Here is a 9,907-nt window from a genome sequence, read left to right as displayed (position 1 = left end):
TAATCCCAGTATCAGAACAGTACTTCTATTTTTAAAATGCAATCAATCAATCATTTTAATACATTGCACCCTTAGTGCCAAACACCTCAGAAAATGATGTGTACAGCAGTAAAAATAAAAGCATCTGAAACTCCTTCTGTAGAGTCATTCTTCCTTTCTTTCTTACCCATCTAAGTACAGTCAAAGCTCAATGCTGCAAGAAGTGTCTGAATTACATAACAAGGAGTAAACCCTCCTGACTAAAGTTCTCCCTAAAAATACAGCATGTGCTGTTTTGTTCTTGGGGTTTGGTTTTGGCTTTTGAGGTGGGAGTTGTGTACTGCGTTTTAAGAGGATTACACTGAAAATTGCTTCTTTCTGTTTGCTTCTCAAGACAGCATCCCATGTCTACCATGGTTTTTCAGAAAGCTGTTCAGAGAGAGGTGATTGAGGTTGTAGGTAATGCAAGTCCAGTTTCTGCCTGTGCTGCAGTGATTCACACAAAAGCACAAGAGAGTCTTGTACATCTGTTCCTCACCTGCAAAATAAGGATTAATGCTTCCTTATCATTAGTGCTTATAAATTACTTCAAAGTTCCTCCAGCGTGCTGCAAATGTACCTGGTACTGTTATTGGTGATAAAAATGTAATATACATAACTCAGTCATGTTAACAGCATATTAACTGAAAGGTTTTTTAACACAACTGGAATATAAAAGTATCAGCAGCATATTCTACTGAATAACCAGCTACAGTGAGAGCATACCTTTACATCACCTCTATTTTCACTTCCCTGTGGGTTTTCTCGTGAGTTTTTCATGGCTTGCTTATTTTCTGAGACTGACCCTCAATCTTGTATTGATCAAAGGCTTTGCTTTTTTTATATAGGAACAGCAAGAAACAGTGTTTTCAGTCATGAAACTGGTAGGACCACTACCTTGGACCAAAAGGTTACTAATTAATTTCAAACATTCTTGTTGCCTCAAGATAAATAAAGGGGAAAAGTTCTGAAAGAAATTTTTGATCTCACTTGTAGCCTCCACAAATAGGTATTTATATAACAAAAAAAAAAAACCTCAATGAAAGCAAGTGTAGTTGAGGTGAAATTGGAGCCAAAAGCACAGATGATCTGGACACAGATCATAGGTTACAGAGTTAAGACATCTGGATTTCTATTCAATTCTCTGAAGGTGTAACTAGGAGTTAATAAGGTTTGCTTTCCTCTTCCAGAAGAGCTTTTTTTATGTGGTGTCTGAAATCTAGCTTCCTTAGGGGATTAATAAGTGTTTTTCCATTAATTCAAAATAACTGCCTTGAAAGTACAAGGCAGCTTATGATAGTCCTTCCTAACCTTATGCATTCATAGCAGCAACAGTGTAATTTGTAATTTGCAGATGTAAGTGCATCCTTGCTAGTGACAGCTGTCCCAGCAAGCAGGATATTTGAGCCAAGACTTCTTTAAATTATTTGCTGCTTTGATATCTTAGGCAGTATCTGAAAGGATTTTTTTTGAAGTAGCAATAGCAAGGGCTTGTATTTTGTGTTTGTCTGTTCCACTAGATCTCCTCAGATACATTTATAAGTATATATGGGTTTGGTTCACCATACCTAAATACCTATTGCAGAAGTGAAAGACCCTCTGATGGGGTTTGGGATTAGTGCATTTTGAATTCATCCTGCAGTTCCAGGTGTTGCTTGTTTGAGTGGCAGAGGACCGAGTGCCACAGTAGGCAATGTCAAGTATCTGATTCTCTTCTGAGCCATTTCTGAAAAGGAAATGTTGAATATAGGAAGGCCATGGCACTGAAAAAACTTCAGTTGTATTTCAATATTTGAAGCACCATTTGTGCAAAGTATATCATATACATATATATATACACAACACAATCGTTTTAAGCTCCAAAACACATAAAGAACCTCCATGAAAAATCTCATTTTCTTTCGTGAAGTTCTTGAGATTGTTTTCCTAATTGATTTTTTTTATTATTTTGAAGTAAGACCTTTCTCTGAACGTAGATTGCAAGTTTTTGCAAGTAGTTCACAAGCACTTAGTTTGCCCAGTGTTTGGATACCCCTAAGGCTGTTACAGATAAGCAGTAGGAATATAAAACTGGTGCCAGGTGAATGACAACTTTCATTCCTTTACCATAGTTAACAGCAAAGGGTCAGAATTTGTCATATCAACTTTTTAAACAAAATTGTAAAACTTGTAATGTCTGTGTTTCCAGAAGCAAAAAGGCTTGCTAACATTCAGTATCAGCTGTGTTAGCCTTCTTGTGGTGCTGAGTTTTTACTTGGCTATTTTTTTGTCTGATCATTGCTTCTTGACAGTACTTTACCAGAGTCATTCATTTAAAAGATGTCAGGGACAAAAACCTCAGACAAACGCTAGTATTTTAAGGTCATTACCATTGTTTCCCTTTGATATTAGACACCTGTTTTCATGTAGCAAGAACGGCTTTTTTGCTTCTAATTTATTGGGTCGCAGTTGTGATAATGTGAATAGATCTACTTAACATTTAGTCTGGTATCCTGCTGCAGCTATAGACCTTTAAAAATTACATTGCACATCAGACCTGTCTTCCTATCTAGGCTGCTCATTTTGGGGGGACAGCCCTTTCTGAGAGCACATGTTATTAGAGAAGATAGAAATGAATTATTTATGTATTCCCACATGCCTTATTTAAGCAGTCCTAGGTATTATGCTCCCATCTTGCTCTAGATGTTGCAAAATGCTTATTCTGCTGACTTCATCCATTACCATGCAGTGTGGATAGGCTGAAGTCATGACAATCCTGTTCATCCTTTCAATTCCAATACTTGGTAGTAGGTTATGTTTATGTTAGAAAGATCATAGTTTTTCTTACATGAATTACCAAGTAAGTGAATGTTATAATTGTTATTCAGAGCTTGTTATTCAGGTGATTCATAATTGATAGAAATTGGTGTTCCTTTCTTAAAGGAATGGGCTGTTCATTTGGAATGTTCAGTGTTACAGTTGTCTTTCCAATGACAATGATTTGGGGTTTGGTTTCCTTTTCAGCAACTAAGGATCATTCTAGCAAAAAATATTGGTGATCCACAGCAGGGCACTCTCAGTATCCAGTATCTAGATTAGAGAGTGTTCTGGGATTATTGTACACCCACATGTTCTTAGAGGAAAAATTACTACCCTGTAGACTCAGTATGTCCCAGGTTATCATGCACATATTATTTAAGAGTGTGTGGCTTTTTCTGTTTGTTTTTGTAAAGGTCCTTTTTATGCACTGTTGATGCTGCAAGACATAGGAATTAGGAGATTTGTATATTAGCACTTCCACAACACCATAAAAGAAGCAAAATCTGTGTTTGCCAGGATAACTAGTATCCAAAATTTATGCATGTATAATATATGGAAATACAAGGAAATATTTAAATGTAGAAGGGAAGTTAAGCTTTTAGATTTATTAGGTTATATCTTTGAATATTCAACTTGCTGTATAAATTCTGCTTTTTTCTTTTTTTTTTTCTTTTTCTCTTGTACTTGCTTGCATATGTGTTTTACAGGCTCTGACTTTCTGTCCACAATAGAGCAGACAGAATTACTTGATGCTGAGAACCTTGTTAATTTTATGGCCCATTTTCACATGGAGATCAGCTTTTATTTCCCCTCTCACTCTTTATTCTTGATTCAGTTGTTAGTAAGGTTTACTGAGCAAAAACACTGGGTGTATTATGGGAAGAAATCTAATCAATGCAGCACCAAGGGACAGTCCTTCAGAGTCCTCCCTGTGGCTCTGAGCCAGACTAGAGGTTACTACGAGGTTACTCTGTCTGACTTTAACCAAAATACTCATCTACTTCTGAAAGGGCTGCCAGCCTCCCTGAACATGTGAAACAGAAGCTTCATTAATATGAGCCCCAAAATATATATATACACCTGTTGCAGCAGCCCCCAGCACAGAGCCTGTGTTTCCTATTTTAAACACTTTGCATGTCTGTCTGCATTCCCTGCTGTCTGCAGTTGCTGTGCTGTGGTTCTGCAGGGCAGATACCTTCAGGGAATGCAGCAGGCTAAAGAAAGGGGTGGCAGATGTCAGAGGACTTTGCCAAGTGCTATTTTTCAACTTAGATTGTTTGAAAGATTCACTGGCTAATCCAGACTTTGTGATACAGAAGTATCCTCATTAGTCATGGCTTTAAGTGTGCATTTTATTAATGCCTGCTCCTTTTTCAGGTATTGAGTTAGAGAATTGCATTGACATATGTGTAGGAAATCTTTATTTGTTTTGCAAGATTTGCTCCCCACCTTCCTAGCAAACCCTAGCCCTCCTGTGTGCAGAGTTTAACTCTTCTTGGAGTTGAATTATTTGAAAGATACAGCACTTCCTTAGGGCTTTTACCTGTTTTGGCTCAGAGTTCTAATAAATCATTTGGCAGCAAAATGACTGTAAGATAAACTTTTCCCCTTTGATGAAATATTTGTTCAGCACATTCTACAATATAGGTTTACATCAAGAGCTATACATCTTCCTTGTTAAAGACGAAAAAAGAAGGATCAAAACCATTACCAGTTACAAGTGCTGATTCGGCACAGGAGCAAAAGCATCACATACCCAGTGAGCCATAAATTATCTGGCCACCTAGCTTGGTTTTCCCAACCAACACATTGGGAATTGCCTGCCAGTACTTCTTCTAGTCCTTGCCATATTTTGTGTAAAAGAGCAGTAAATTCTTAAGGAAAGTATACTGTTCCCCCAGGCAGGTCCTGAGGAGACTCAGGTGCTCTTAGCTGCACACAGGTGCTTTCCAGGGATCACCCTCCCAGTAGTTGTGTGGCTCCTGTTACACTAGTGGACTGAAATATCTGCAAGCAGGCACGTCTGCTGTTGCATTCATAATTGTTTTCACAAGGCCTTGTTGATAATGTCTGCATTTTGGTTTTGTTTCTAAAGCTTTTCCGTGGAAATTTTCGGTAATGTATGAATCCTAGCACCAGGTGTTGATGGCTAAGAGGAGGCTGCAGTTCTACTGGCAGGGAGCTGCAGTGAATCAAAGACTCTGAAGGAACTGAATTAGCTCTACTTCAGTTTCAGCACTTCTCTGTCTGCAGTGATGTTCTTCCTGCCCATACTGTGTTGCAGCATTTGATTGTGAATTGTAGCCTGAGAAGCAAGTGGCCATTTTCAGTATGCATGTGTGTTAAACAAAACTTTGAGAGGAACAGTTTCCTCAGTTAAAAATCCTCAGAATGTTAGAATTTTGGGCCAGAGAAGGGTATGTCTGGCCTACTGTCTTGTTTCCAGCAGTGCTTAGTAGTCTGTGCTTATGGAAAAAATACAAGCAGTAAGTATATGGAATAAAGAGGCAGAAGTGCTGTGGGTATTGAGCTCACTCGCTGCATGTGGAAAATCTCCCTGGACTGTAGGTGCAACAGGTCAGAGAATTCTTAGGCAAAAGCCTGGATTTGCATGGTTGGATCCACAGTCACATACTGGATTTGGCATAGGGACTGGCACAGCACAAACACCAGTCTGGGACTAAGCCCACAGGTTCCAGCTATTTGCAGATGATCTATTTGTAAGGGCATTCATCTTCAGTGACAGTAAATACAGGAGGGTTCACATGCTAACTTAATCTTAATTACTTTAGTAACCTACTTCTTTCAATAATGGATTTGATTTGCCTGGGTTGTTTTCATATTACTTCAGCATAAACCCCATTCCTTTAGTCTTTGTAGGTGTTGGGCTCTGTGATCCTTGTGGGTCCCTTCCAACTCAGCATATTCAGTGATTCTGTGTTTTGAGGACTTGGACTGTTGAAGTTTTTTTCTGTTCTTAGTTGAAGTGGCATCACGTCACAAAAATTTGCATTTTGCACATAAGTGTTTTAGTAAAGTTGCAGTCAGGCTGTAGAGCTTATGGGCACAGGAAATAACCTAGGATATCTTTTGCAAATATGAAGTATTCCAGTAAAGATTAGTAGCCAACACTTTACTAAAATGGGATTAGTGGTGCCACTTGGTGGAGATCCTACTTCAGTGGGGTTCCAGTCAGTTGTGTTGTTGGGATAGGGGGGTTAATCAATCAGAAGAATTATTTCTGCTTTCTTCCCACAAACGAAACATCTTGCATTGCTCTGCAGTAAACTGGAGCTTTTCCATTTTAGCAGACATGAAGTGTCAGTTCTACAACATCTGGTGTTTTATATTGCACTCCTGTCATGATGTAAGAGTTCAGTTTCAACAACCATGAGTTAAACCAGCAATCCTGTTGTGTTGAAACCTGCCATGGTAAAGGGTGGTTTATCCCACTGAGCTTCAAAAATACATACCCAGGTTAAGCTAAACCAGGTACACTGATTTCCAGTGTATTTCTGTTAATGGCTGAAGTTACCCTTAGCACCCTCTTTTGGTGCATTGCAGAAGTTAGGAACCACCAGTTCCTCACCTTGGGCCAAAGCTAGATGTAGACTTGTTGAAGTGTCTCAGTGTGTAGATATGGAGTACAAAGGAAATTTCATACTCTTTTCTAGAGCTGCATGGTTGTTAGTTCTCTGACTCTCAGACTGGGTCACTTGGCTGCCTTGAAGACTGTAGTTAACATAGTCCTGCTGTTTGCCTCTTTTTGTTTTACTCACAATGTTGAAATACAGCTCTTGCTAAAGGAGACCATATTTGTTTTTTGGGAACAATATCCCTGATGTTCAGTAATGTCCCCATTTAGACTAATACATAAACTTTAATTTGAGTTCCATATTTCAGTAAGTCCTTGAAGCCCCTGGAGCACAGGAATTGTGCATTTCAGGATGCAAGTTTAATATGATGTTTCTTGTTGTGCATTCTTATGTTTCAGCAGAAATATATCTGGCAACTGTTGCTCTTCTACAACCAGTCTGAGAGAGAGGACTTTCTTACTCACTCTCTGGAGAAGAAATTTAAGACCCAGTCATGAAAACACTGACATGGCTGAGTAAAGCTCTTCATGTCTGAACATCTGCAGGATTGTACTGTAATAATGGAATAGTCTGAAAACCATGTCTATAAAATCTCAGTGTGGCACTGTATCAACACATACTCTTTATACAGCCTTAAGGCTGTCAAGTTTGAAGAGTTTCTTTATCTTTACCATTTCTAGCCCATCTTGTGTCTGGACTTTTTCTGCCTGTAGGTTCCCATTGGCCAGATGTCTGACTGAGGCTAAAGATTATTTTCGTGTACATTTTTGTACAGTACCTATAAGGAAAAATATACACATGCATTTTTCTTCTTTGTTAATAAACTGAGTGACAATTTAAAATAAATTCTTTCAGCTGTTCAGAATGGTACACAGATGTACTGGCACATGTCAGAGTGAGTTCAATAGAGAGCAAAGCATTACATCGCCAGCAGGGCTGAGGAAGAGGAGCTGTCTCTGACCACTAAAGCAAAACAAAGCAGTGCCAGGGTGGTGGCTTTAAAAAAGATAAACCAGGCTGTTAGCTCTCCTTGTGGATTGTGTGATGAGGATGGGAACTCTGATGCCTTCCTGCCTTTCATTCCAAGGCCAGGTATCATCTCGCAGCGGGTAACCCAATCCTAATTTTTAGGATGCTTAAGTCTTTATAGGACTTTGCTCTCAGACTTGGCAGTGAAGAGAACATTCACTTGCATTTAGATCTAATTTAGGTGCATGTGTAGGTAATTGTTATTCCTAAGCTGCTGCTATGGAGAGAGAAAAGAGAGGCTCCTGAGGGGTTGCTGTGTTAGAGATGTGCTGCAGATTTGTCTCTGAAGGACCCTGTCTGTATGGACACTGTGCAGTCCTGTCAGTGGACACTGTGCGATCCTGTCACCTTTACTGAGACAGTTCAAGTGAGCTGTTCCCTCTCCCTGGCTCTACCTTTCTGGTCTGTAAACAAAGGCAGTAATTTTTTTCTCCTGTGAGGTTGTGGGGTAACATTCAAAAGGAGTTGTGAAGCACTTGGATATTTTGGTGGTCAAAGACTGAGAAATGCCAGAATGGGAGGTGTCTTTTGTTGGAGGAAAACAGTATTCCAAGAAGATTTGATGGACTGTTACATATATGCAAATGTTAAGGATGTTGTGGTGAAAAGTAATCTTCCTTCATAAACCAGCAGCAGAACTAGCTGAAAAAAACTAGAAACAGTAAAGAAATGAATAGATTTAGCATACGATGTGATGAGAGAGAGAACAATCACAGCATCACTTCTTTGGAATGACCCAGAGTAACTCATGTGGAGTGTATAAGGGGTGAGGCCCAGGTAGTGAACTGAACTGAACTGTGAGTTCAGACAGCACCCTAAGGGAGAGTTCCAGAGGTGGGACAGGGATGGAATCCACAGCCTTGGTGTTACCAGCACCATGCCCTGACCAGCTGAGCCCATTTCAGGGTCAGTCTCACTTGTGAGAGGGTGAACATTTCCTGAATATTTGTTCCATTACGAGTGGTGTTTCTGCACAGTTTAAGTAGATATAATTGCTGAGAGTGCTAATGTTCACCAAAAACTTTTTCCACTAAATTTGACATTTCTGCATAGCTTAGGTGTGTGTATAGTTGTGAGAGGGTCACCATTTATGGAATATTTGTGCCATTAGAGTTGTTTATGGTGGATTTTGAGTTTATCTCACTGTAATCCACGCTAAAGAGATCTGTGAATCTCAGCTCCTCTCCCCTTCTCATTGTGGGGACATGACAGAGTGTTTTTTCATGTTCCCTGTAGCTCTATCGCCATCACAATGCAAGAAACCAGGAATTGTTATTCCACCATACTGTATGTATTTTTATATGAGATGGTGGTTTCTGTACTTGACTATGATTATAAAGCATATATAAAGGTATTACTGACACAAATGCATTATCAAAAATGTTAGTGTCCCTGGCTACTGAGAATAGTAGCTGAATACTGCATTTTAGGAGTGATTTATACCTGATGTATTGATGTCCATGCTTGGTCAATTAGTCTGACCACAATCTTTCTACTAGTGATGGGTATAGTAATTTTAAAGGTCTGAAAACAAGGATGATATTTAAGTCAGTAAAGGTTGAAATATTTTTATCTAGTAAGTTTTTTTTTAAACTCACCTGGCTGTGAAAGTAGAGGAGACTTCTTTTACTCACAACTTTCAAGGTCTGCAGCAGTTAAATTGACTGGTCTCAGGAATCTTGTCGTAGTGCTTCCCTGAGGGTAAAGTCATCCCTCTACAAAGTGCCATTCATGCCCTACTTACCCTCAATTAAGGCTTCCAAAATAAGTTTGCAGTGGGACACTGGCCTTCTACTGAAACAGATTCCTCACCTGCAGAAAAGACTTTGGAAGGCTGTATTTAATATCTGCATGTCTGTTCCTCACTTTTTCCCTCATAAGGATAACACGTAATTTATTTTTTTTCTTTCTTTCTCTTTAGAAGCAGAAAGGAAGACTTACTGGGGAACCAAGTTAGAAAATGAAAGAAGTGAAAATTGGTCATCTCTGCAGAGGAAATGACAAGGTATGCATAGCAATCACACAGGAGATTCATTTCTTGCTGGTGCTTAGGTCTTCATGGTACATTACCTGTGGCAATAAAGTTTAAAAATAGTCCTCAGAAACCTTGAAAAAAATGTTTGGAAAAGAACTTTTTTTTCTGTGTGATTGCCACAGTAAGCAAAGTAAATATTTATATGGTTATAAATATCTTTGAGATGCACCTTTAAACTCATTACTATGCTGAATTGTAGCTGTGTTTCTGCAGGTAAATGGCAATCACCTTCAGTGAATTGTTTCTTTGGCTGAGGCCAGTAAAAATAGCCCTTCTCCCAACACTAAACTGAAATCCCTCCAGGTACTATCAGTGGTCATTCTTGAGACTTTAAAGTGCTCGTTTCATGGACTGATTTAAATCCCTGTATGCTCAGTGCAGCAGTGTTACTATTTTCTCTTCCTCATTTATTACCATCACAAGGAGATGC

At 39.1% G+C, this 9,907-nt stretch overlaps 1 protein-coding gene across 1 annotated transcript in view; it reads left to right on the top strand.

Moving 5' to 3' along the window:
* LOC146442913 (uncharacterized) overlaps positions 1-9,907 on the top strand; it is a 242,798-nt gene that overhangs the window by 214,361 nt on the left and 18,530 nt on the right. The window contains exon 12 of the mRNA XM_085049734.1: positions 9,364-9,447. The gene's annotated coding sequence lies outside the window, so the exon portion shown is untranslated. The remainder of the gene's footprint in view (positions 1-9,363; positions 9,448-9,907) is intronic.

This window comes from Lichenostomus cassidix, chromosome 1Ab, assembly GCF_008360975.1.
Source record: "Lichenostomus cassidix isolate B80296 chromosome 1Ab, HeHo_3.0, whole genome shotgun sequence".
NCBI classification, from domain to species: domain Eukaryota; kingdom Metazoa; phylum Chordata; class Aves; order Passeriformes; family Meliphagidae; genus Lichenostomus; species Lichenostomus cassidix.
Note: the sequence above shows the minus strand (reverse complement) of the source record. Positions and strands in the feature narration are given on the sequence as shown.